Here is a 9786-nt window from a genome sequence, read left to right as displayed (position 1 = left end):
CCCACATCTCTCTGACAACACCCCCAGCCACTCAAGCACAAGGATACCCACACACTCAGCTGACAACTGGCACCACAAAGTACTTTGAAGTGCAACTGCAGTGAGAGGAGCGCACATGAATATGTTGAGTTTATTGTATTTGATTACTGAAGCTACAAGGCTAAGATGATGTACAATCAGTCCACAAAAAGTGTGTTTTATTTATTCAGCTTTGGGTTGTAAATAGTGGATTTACAGCTTCAGCTCCCAAATACTCTGCTGTTTCTCAGAGACTTGGATGTGTGACTGGTAATATTTTGTTTTCCATCGATGAGCATCACACGCCATCACAAAACTGAATGCAGCACAATCAACTTCACAAATGGTGTGTTCATGGTGTGAGACAGTAGCAGAAACAGCAAAGTGTAGAAAATAAAAAAAATAATTTTACAAAAATTAATAAACGTCTGCTACTTGCTTATGTTGTTCTCTGTATTTACAAGCTAACTGTGGATTGATTAAAGCTAAACCATATCTTTGTCATCATTAGTTTAGCTAATAAATAATTTTTACAAAATCCAAATTTAATCCTATTACTTAAAAATGCCTCATTTTCTTTCATTAGTAAGTAACACCAAAGAGCTTGAAATGCAGCTTTATTTGCCAGATTTAACAGCTGGTGCTGCTGTAAAAAACAAACAAAAACAGGAAGAAATTAAGAACAGTTTTGTAGCATCATTGTGAAATTTCATGGTGTGAGGAACAAATTGAAGGTGATATTTAACACTCTTCATATTTACATTATAACAGTGGGGAATCATGACTAATAGAGACTAATAAAATATGTGGTCATGCAATCTGTGCTTCTGATTACCTAAAAAAACTGTTTCACACAACTTTTTGTGGCAACACTTGTACACAGTGTAATGACTCAGTGGTGCATTCAATTACAACCTGTAAATTCAATAATCCACACTGGAACAGTAACTACTCTAAATATAAACAGAGAAAATTGAATATAAAACATTCTAGTTAGGTTTAAAATAACAATTTTCAATAATACAATTGGACTTTGGTTTCATTACATGATGAAAGTCATCAATAAATTCTGTGGCTTATTGTCAACTTTTTAAAATGCTCAAAAATGTTGAAGCCACATGGTTATCAGCAAACTTCACTTAATTACTCGATCGATTGATAGATAGATAGATAGATAGATCAATGAAGATGAGGTGTGTATTTACCAACATTGAGCATGTTAGGAAAAGTAACAAATACAAGAAAACTGTATTATAAAGCAGGTGGCATAGTGGCGTAGTGGTTAGCACTGTTACCTCCCAGCAAGAAAGTTGCAGGATCACTTCCCGATCACTTCCCGGCCTGGGCCTGGGTGTTCTCCCTTCTCCCTGTGCTCACGTGGGTTTACTCCGGTTTCCTCCCACAGACCAAAAACCTGCATGTATTATAAATTGATGATTCTTGATGATTCTAAAATTGTCCCTAGGTGAGAGTGTGAATGGTTGTTTGTCTATATGTGTCCCTGCGATGGACTTGCGACCTGTCCAGGGTGTCCCCTGCCTCTCACACAGTGACTGCTGGGGATGGGCACCAGCTCCCTGCGACCCAAAATGGAGAAGCGGGTAAAGAAAAAAAATGGTTGTATTATAAAGCACATTTGACATATTGACATTATATCTGACTATATATGACATTAAGCAGAGATTATTCTAGTATTGATGAGGATTTATTCAAATTCAAAAATACTTTATTAATCCCAAAGGGAAATTAAATGTTGTTGTGGCTCATAATCCTGGTTTTGTTAAAGAGTTGATGGCTGTAGGCAGGAAGGAGCTCTTGTAGCGGTCTGTCCCGATGTGTCCTCAGTCCTGGTGTCCTCAAAGAGCCCCACCAGGTGAGCCTCGCTGGCCTCCTGCGGAGCCATGATGGCTGAGCTCTGGAAGCTCAAGTCAGTCTTGACCGATCTCCTGGACCAGGTGCTGAAAGGGTAGCTTCTGGATGAGCAGCTCGGTGGACTTCTGGTAGTGGTGGATCTCCCTGAGAGTCATGGTACCGATCCTGTAGCGGTGAGGCTTCTTCACTCCACCGGTGGTCGGGGCGCTCCTGCAAGCAGCTTTGGTGGTGAGCTGCTTCCTGGGAGCTTTACCTCCGGTGGATTTACAGGCGGTCTGCTTGGTTCTGGCCATGACTGGACTTCAGGGTTCTTCACATTTAACACTTGTTGTCATGGTTATGCATCATAACAAAATGTCCAAAAGTAAAAAGGTTTCAGTAAAAATCCTTCTAGCTGCACAGCATCTGATACCAGAGGAAATAATCATCCAAAAAAATGTGATTTACATCCAGAAAAAAAGAGGAATAAAATTTTCAAAAGCAATATCTCAGAGTGAGTAACAGAGCTGCTCCAACATGCAGCCACCTTGAGCGGCGCAATTCTAGAAGTAATAATAATATTAATAAGGTGATCTTCATTAATTTCTCAATCCAGCCCTGGAAAGTCCTCTGTCCATAGTACTACAGTTTGACCTGGTTCTTAATTTTAAATAAAAAATATTCAAACCAAAGTTAGAACTATTAAAAAATGAAGTGAAGTTTGCTGATAATAATGTGACTTTATATTTTAGAACATTTTTTATATGTTGACAGTAACCTACAGAACTTACTATTGTTTTTTTTTTTTTCTAAAAATCCATCATGTAATAAAGCCCAAACACAATTATATCATTGAAAAGTGTCAATGTAAACCTAAACTGGATATTTAATCTTCCATTTTGCTCCTTCTATTTAGAGCAACTACTATTTTTGTGGGATCTGGAGTTTCTGTCTCCGCCCTGCTGGCAGTAGTGTCTCCTCCACAGCTGAAGCAGATTCCCGTCTAATGAGCAGCACCGGTACTTAAGCCTCCCGCTGGTTCCAGATCTTTGCTGGAGCATCATGCCTTATGGGTTAGTCTCAGCCTGTTAAGCCCTGTCATCAAGTTTAGGTTAATGTTAACCTCGTTTGTGTGCCCTTTGCTCCAGGTTATGCTGCCCTCCGCTTGCTGTTTTTGGGTGCCTGGAATTTACCTTTACAACCTGTCTGGTGGACTTACCTGCTCCTGGATAACAGACCTCCTCTTTGGCTTGGATTACCTCTGCTTCAGCCTGCCTCGCCTCCACACCATGCTGCCCCATCGGGTCTGTAGGACAAAGATTATTATTATTATTATTATTATTTTTAAGAAACTCTCTCTGCTTAAAGCTAACTGCCCTGTAACTGAGACTCACCTTACTCCTTCATGCCGTTGCAGATCCTCTGGGTGTTGCTCCGCTGTAAATAGTTCCACCTGTAAATAAAAACACTTTTTTTATGCTGTCTCCGTGTCTGGTTCTCGGTGCTGCTCTTACGACAAACTCTGATTCTTGTCAATTTTAGTGTTAGAATGTCAGTGTTTTGGTTCTTTGTTTGAGTCTGGTTTCTTGCTTTGGATTGTCTGTTGGGTTTCTGTTTCCTTGTCATCATTCACCTCCCCAGTAGTTTTCCATTCATGCCTGCCACGCCCACCTCACCTGCTCCTCGTTTAGTCCACAGCTGCACCCCATAATCATTTTCTCTGTCTTTAAAACCGGTCTCTGTTTTGTCACTTGTCACTGGGTCATTCCGTTTTGTCTTCTTGTGTCTTGCTCCTTGCCATGCCCTGTCTCTCGTTTTTGGATTTTGTCTTTGTTAGTTTTGCTGCCACGTCAGCCCTTTTGTTTTGACTGTTTTCTTTAGTTAATAAATTAGTTTTCATTATCATCACTATGAGTCTGCGTCCTGGGTTTGCCTCTGTCTCCACGCATTATGACTTCTTATTATTATTATTATTACAGCTTGTATTTGAATGCATCATTAAGTCTTCATGTGTTGCCTTTAAAAAGCTGTGCAGAAATGCAATATTTTTTCAGTGCAAATGGCTTGATTATGGGAAGAAAATAAAGCCAGACAATAAAATAAGTAAATACTTTAACATGTTCCCTTTTATTTACAGAATCAAAATGTAAAAAGACCAAAATAATGCAAGTTTTTAGGCAGCAACTACAAAAGGCAAACAACAAAAAAATAACTGTCTGCTTACCATATTTTTTTAGGCTACTTTAAAATAAAGTCAAATCTTCAGTCTCTTTGTAAAATGGAAATGATGTTCTCAAATGGTTTTATTGATATTTAAGCTACAAAAGTTTCAAAGCCCCAAGTAACTATTGGCAGATGGTGTTCCTCCTGGTGGCATCTTGATGAGTTCCATGGCAAAGACTGTTCCAGGGATGAAGTGGATACAGTGATGATAAACACCAGTGCTGACCAATAAAGAGGGCTTTTTCTGTATGTTTGGGTCCAAAAGGAAAAGAAAATATTTTTCCCGGTCTTTGAATCTGCTCCAGCTGTGACACACACCTGGATGCCTGCAGGGTGGTTCAGTATTTATGTTCTCCTAACTTTGCAATGAGCCAGAATCTAGTGGTGGCACTGCTAATCAAACTGATGGTCCACTCCAATGTACCCAAAAGATTTGTTTGACATTTAATAGAGTGAAAATGAGGCAGAATTGCTCTTTATTGAAGTTTAACAAATGTCAAACTTTGTCCTAAACATTCTGCTATCAGAGTTTTGTAATCTTGTCCAGGTTTGAAGTGTGCAAGTATTCTAGTGTTTAAACTAGAACAAGTCAAAACTACTCAATAGAGTGAAAAATGAGGCGGAATCGCCCTTTAGCCGATCCTCGAACCAGAAGCAAACTTCAGCCTAATGTCAAGCTTTTATTTTAGTACTTGTTTAAGGCATAAAAAATTAGCATATTAGCTAAACATTTTGTTTCAACATTTAGCATTGAGATTTAACATGTAACATCTAGATTTTGGTGTCTTGTTCTCTGTGCCCTTTGTGTTCCGTGTCACTAGTCACGTTTCTTTTGTTCATTACTTGTCAGCCTGCCACACCCATCTGCGCCTGTCCCTCATTTAGAATCTGTCACCTGTGTCTACTTCCCAATTACCCTCTGTCTTTAAAACTGGTTCATCTTTTTCTCTTCCAAGCTGGTTCATTTTCACTGCCATGTGTCGTCAGGGTTTCCTTGCGGCTCACCTTCTTGTGTTCTTGCAATTCTGTTTTTTGTTATTTAGTTCTGTTGCTGCCACATCAGCCTTTTGTTTTGATTACTTTGTAAAATAAATTTGTTTTCTTTTTTTAAAAATGAATCTGCACTCTGGGTACTTGTCCTTCTGCCCTGACAGTTTTATGTTTGTCTTTGTGCTGAAAAGGACATAATGTCAATTTAAAGCAGGTTTTCTTTATTTCAAATTAGATGCTTCTGTTGTTGGAATCCAAACTGCAACATTTTATTATATATCTGTTACCCCACCTTGCAAATATCACCACCAGCCACCATTGCTGTTAGTTATTAAACAAAATCATTCTTCAGAGCCTATGACTCAGCTATGCCTTCTGTCCTGGTCGTGAAGTCCTAAACAATGAGGAAGCTCCTTCAAACATGTTTTTGCATGAAGATAAAAAATGCTGATATAATACCCACATTTTAATGCAATAAAACCAGTATATTCTCAATTGCAAAGTAGTTTACTGGGGGAAAAATAGCAAAAATTTTGAAATTATACATTAAAACATATATTGTATAAACCTAAATATTAAATAAAAAAATGTATTGTAACATTTCAAATGTGCTGATTTATTGGGTCTTCTTGGAAGGCCTAAAAGGCCCCGAGGGTTGCTCTCTGCAGCTTGAAAAACAATACATAAATAAGGCTAAGTTTAAGTTTTTCTTGTATGTTTTTAATTGGACAGATGCTAAACCACCTTTTTTATTTCAAGTGTGTCCATGATAAATCAACAGAGAAGTGCCCATTAGGGTGACAGTAGGATAACAGATTGCTCTAAGACGTCATCTCTTACCCATAAAAATTTACTTTGAGTCTTGTAGGACACTTGATTTTTTTCTTAGTTTGCCAAATAAGTGTCAAAGAAAAATGGGTTCACTACAATAAAAACTCAAACTTATTACTGTTTTAAAATTACTACACCATTTTTTTTTTGCTGTTTTTGTGCTAATAACAACAAGAAACTCATTTGAGTAAACACTCCCTTTACTAAATTTAATAAAATCCAGAAAGACTGGTAATTCAATTACAATTAAATGGCAATAAACTCTAATATTGGAGGTCCTAAGGGTTGTGCAGTGGAATTTCTCACATTACTGCCACGCAGAGTTTAAATCGTGTTCCAACTAGAGATGTTTAAAGAAAAAATATTAAAGTGTTCTTCGCTGTGATCTATAGGAGTTACAATATATCCAGGGTGAACTCTGGTTCTTGCCAAATTCACATGGACAGCACCAAACACCACTCTACTGTTTGCTATGCTACGTTTAGACAACAAATATATAAAATAGTAAAATGTATTTTTTATAGCATCTGCTGCTTTCAGAAAACCTATATTGGTCTGGGTGGATAATTAACCTCTAGGGAGGAAAAACAATTAGTCGACATTGGTCGGGTAAAATCCACATGGGAGTCTGCTGTGGTTTCTACCTACAGGGGATGCTGAACTGTTCTTGTTCAGCCTCATTGGTTTTCCAACTTTCTCTCTTTCTGTCTTTTTCTGCACCAGCTGGACTTGGAGTGTGGCCCCCTTTGGGAACAGTCTTTACAGGTTGCTGTCCTGAATTGCACATGAGTGATTAAAGAACACTTGTTTTATTCCTCCAGGGATGTGAGGACGTTTTGCCTTGTGATGTAAAGAACTTGACCAGAAACTTGTTGCTGTAATTCCGATGCCTTTAAGACAATTGCTTCATGTTCGGATATTGCCTGAATGTTCCCACTGATAATCAATCTACTCCACCCTACTTTTACCAATAGAATGTCACTTTACTGTGCAAACTACAGCATTAAAGCTGTTCGTGAGGCTGGAGGTGGCAAAAAGAGATAAGAGAACACATGGAGAGAAATCTTTGTGTCTACGTCTATGTGTGTGTATGCACCCTCAAGGTGATGGTATCATATCTTTCAACAAATGCTGTTTTTCTCAGAAAAAGTTAAAACCCCTAAAATTTCTTCCCACTTGAAGATTAAGATGGGATAAGTGTGATAATCTTGGGAATTAGGATAAATCCTGTATTTTAGCTAAGAGGATATTTATGTTATTATCCAAGTCTGAGCTTTTATTTGTCTGTTCACAAATCTGCAGTTGTTCTGTAATGATTACAAAGCATAGATTAAATTAGTATTTAATATTTGTATTAATCTGATTTAAGAATCACATTCATGTGAAAATTTGATGCAATCTCCTGGTTTCCTCAGATAGAGAACTTGTTACTAACAAACATTTTGTAAAAAAAAAAACAAAAAAAAAACTGAATGAATTGGACTGTTTGTGGTGTTTGTGTTGTTTGTGTTTCTGATCCTGTTTGTGGTGTTCATGCACAGGATCTCAAGGCACAGCCATGGAGAAGAGGGTGTCTGGTTGGAGAACCTCAGGGTCTCGTCTCGGCTTTTTGCAGATGATGTGGTTCAGTTGGCATCTTCAGGCTATGACCTTCAGCGTGCACTGGGATGGTTTGCAGCCACAATTCTTGATTTATTGGTGTGCCTATGTTCCAAGTCTCACATATGGTCATGAAGTATGGACCATTACTGAAAGAATGAGATCTCTGGCGCAAGTGGCCAAAATGAGCTTCCTTTGTAGGGTGGCCAGGCTCAGCCTTAGAGATAAGGTGAGGAGCTCCGTCATCTGGGGGGAGCTTCGCATTGAAAAGGTCTAGTTGAGGTGGTTAGGAGGAGACCTCGGGGCAGACCCAGAACTCGAGGAGGAATTATGTATCCTTTCTGAGGAAAGGATACATAATTGAGGAGACTCAAATATTTATACTTAACCAACACTTGCTCTCCATCACTGTTGCCTTTTATCCAAACCTCCCAATGAAATAACTAAAACCACAACATACCATTTCCACTTTAGTACCACATATTGACAAATATAAACTGCATATTAATACTAAACATAGCCACACTGAAAATTGTACATGGTTTCATGGGTAATTCAAGTTACCTGCAAAGCAATGGGAAAAAAAAAACACATGTATAAACTTATACCATTAAAAAGGCTACTATCCTGTCTTACTGTTTCAAAGTGATAAATAGTCATAATTAAAGGCTACAACATTCCTTGATGGAATGCATATTGTCTGTGACCTTTCAGGCTAAAGTTTTACACTAAGATAATATTCATATCTTAAAAAAAGTCTTGGTGTTTTAGACTTTCTAATCAAATCTTGAGAATAATGTCATGCTTCATTGTGCTGATTATTGCAACATCTCATGTGAGCTGTTTAGGCTCAGAGTATGTATTGGGAATGATTCTGAACGACAACACAAAGTTTTAGATTAATATCTGTAAGTTGATTGCACTATAGCCATTTCTGTATTTTCTAATGTCAATTAGCTGTGTGTAGTGGCCATCTTGAAACAGGTTGACTCTAACAATTAATCATTCATAGATGGACATCTAATGATTGTTCTGTGTTTTATTAAATTGCTTTAGTAGTTCATACATTTAAGCCTGGATTTGTAGTCTGTATCTCAGAATTTTAGCTGAATATCTGTAAATCTGAGTTATAGGCATCTTTGTTTTTACTAATATTGATTAGCTGTGGTAGCAGTCTTGAACTCCATAAGTTAATGTCATATAGGTACAAGTTCAATGATTACTTTCTGGGGGTTTAATAAAATTCCTCCACTGGTTTTTTGAGATATTTTGCTAACAGTCGGACAAATGAACACACAAACACACACCTAGTCATACACTTTTTCAACCACTTTTTGGCGGCAGGCAATAATGATTAGTCAGTTATTTGAGTGATGGTTATGAATGCTACAATGCAGCTGCAGTTCATCATTTATAGCTAATAAAACCACTCAACATCACATAAACTTTAGTTAAACTAAGGTCAGATCCCTCCTGCACAAACACACGAAAACACACCACCTGTCAAAGACAGGAAGCACACTTCAACAAAAACACACATCAAACAAATTTTAGAACACTCCACTGACAGCTGTGCATCTAATTACATGAATTAAGAGACACAAACTCACATCATCACACACACTGTCTCTGATGAGTGCTGCCTCTTAACAAGAAGTAGTGTTACCGAAAGGTTTTCCCTCCCACACACACTCATACAAACAAGAGCAAAGAGCTGCGTGAGAGCTCTCGTGTCTCTGAAGTCATTATGTGTTTGCATACACTCTTCTTTTTAACACATGTGTGTGTCTGAGGGCGTGTGAGTGTGGGTGGGAACAGGCAATTTTGGAGGCTCAGACAAAAGCAGGAAAAATTTTACAATAACTATATTTTCATTTACAGTCTAGTGAATCCTGACATGTTTGAACAGTGAACAGCAGGAGGTTCAAGCACTCAAAGAGCAAACAATACTCCAAATCACAGGTTTAGTTCTAGTTGGATATTTGGGAAGCAAGTGATGCTTGAAAAGAATCAAACATGTTTTGTATTCAGCAGTGTGTGGAGTTGAATTTTAGATTACAAAATGAAAACAAATTCTTCAAGGTGACTTGTTAACTATAACAATCATAACAGGTTCTACAAGTTCTTAAAACTAGATATCAGATATAGATTTGTGTTATACTGTATGTCTACAGGAAAATAAATATACATGGAGACATTTGACATGTCATGTTTTTCATATCCTACTAAGCATGATTTGCCTTTTTCTAGTTCTCCAATGGTGCTGCTTTAGGC

At 37.9% G+C, this 9786-nt stretch overlaps 1 long non-coding RNA gene across 1 annotated transcript; it reads left to right on the top strand.

Moving 5' to 3' along the window:
- The first annotated feature begins 2704 nt into the window (after positions 1–2704).
- On the top strand, positions 2705–3351 carry LOC112449764. The gene is made up of 2 exons (XR_003038295.2): positions 2705–3173; positions 3287–3351. It is a non-coding gene; the product is annotated as an uncharacterized LOC112449764 (long non-coding RNA).
- The last annotated feature ends 6435 nt before the right edge of the window (positions 3352–9786 follow it).

This window comes from Kryptolebias marmoratus, linkage group LG22 (assembly GCF_001649575.2).
Source record: "Kryptolebias marmoratus isolate JLee-2015 linkage group LG22, ASM164957v2, whole genome shotgun sequence".
Classification (NCBI taxonomy): domain Eukaryota; kingdom Metazoa; phylum Chordata; class Actinopteri; order Cyprinodontiformes; family Rivulidae; genus Kryptolebias; species Kryptolebias marmoratus.
This window is presented reverse-complemented; position numbering and strand designations above follow the sequence as displayed.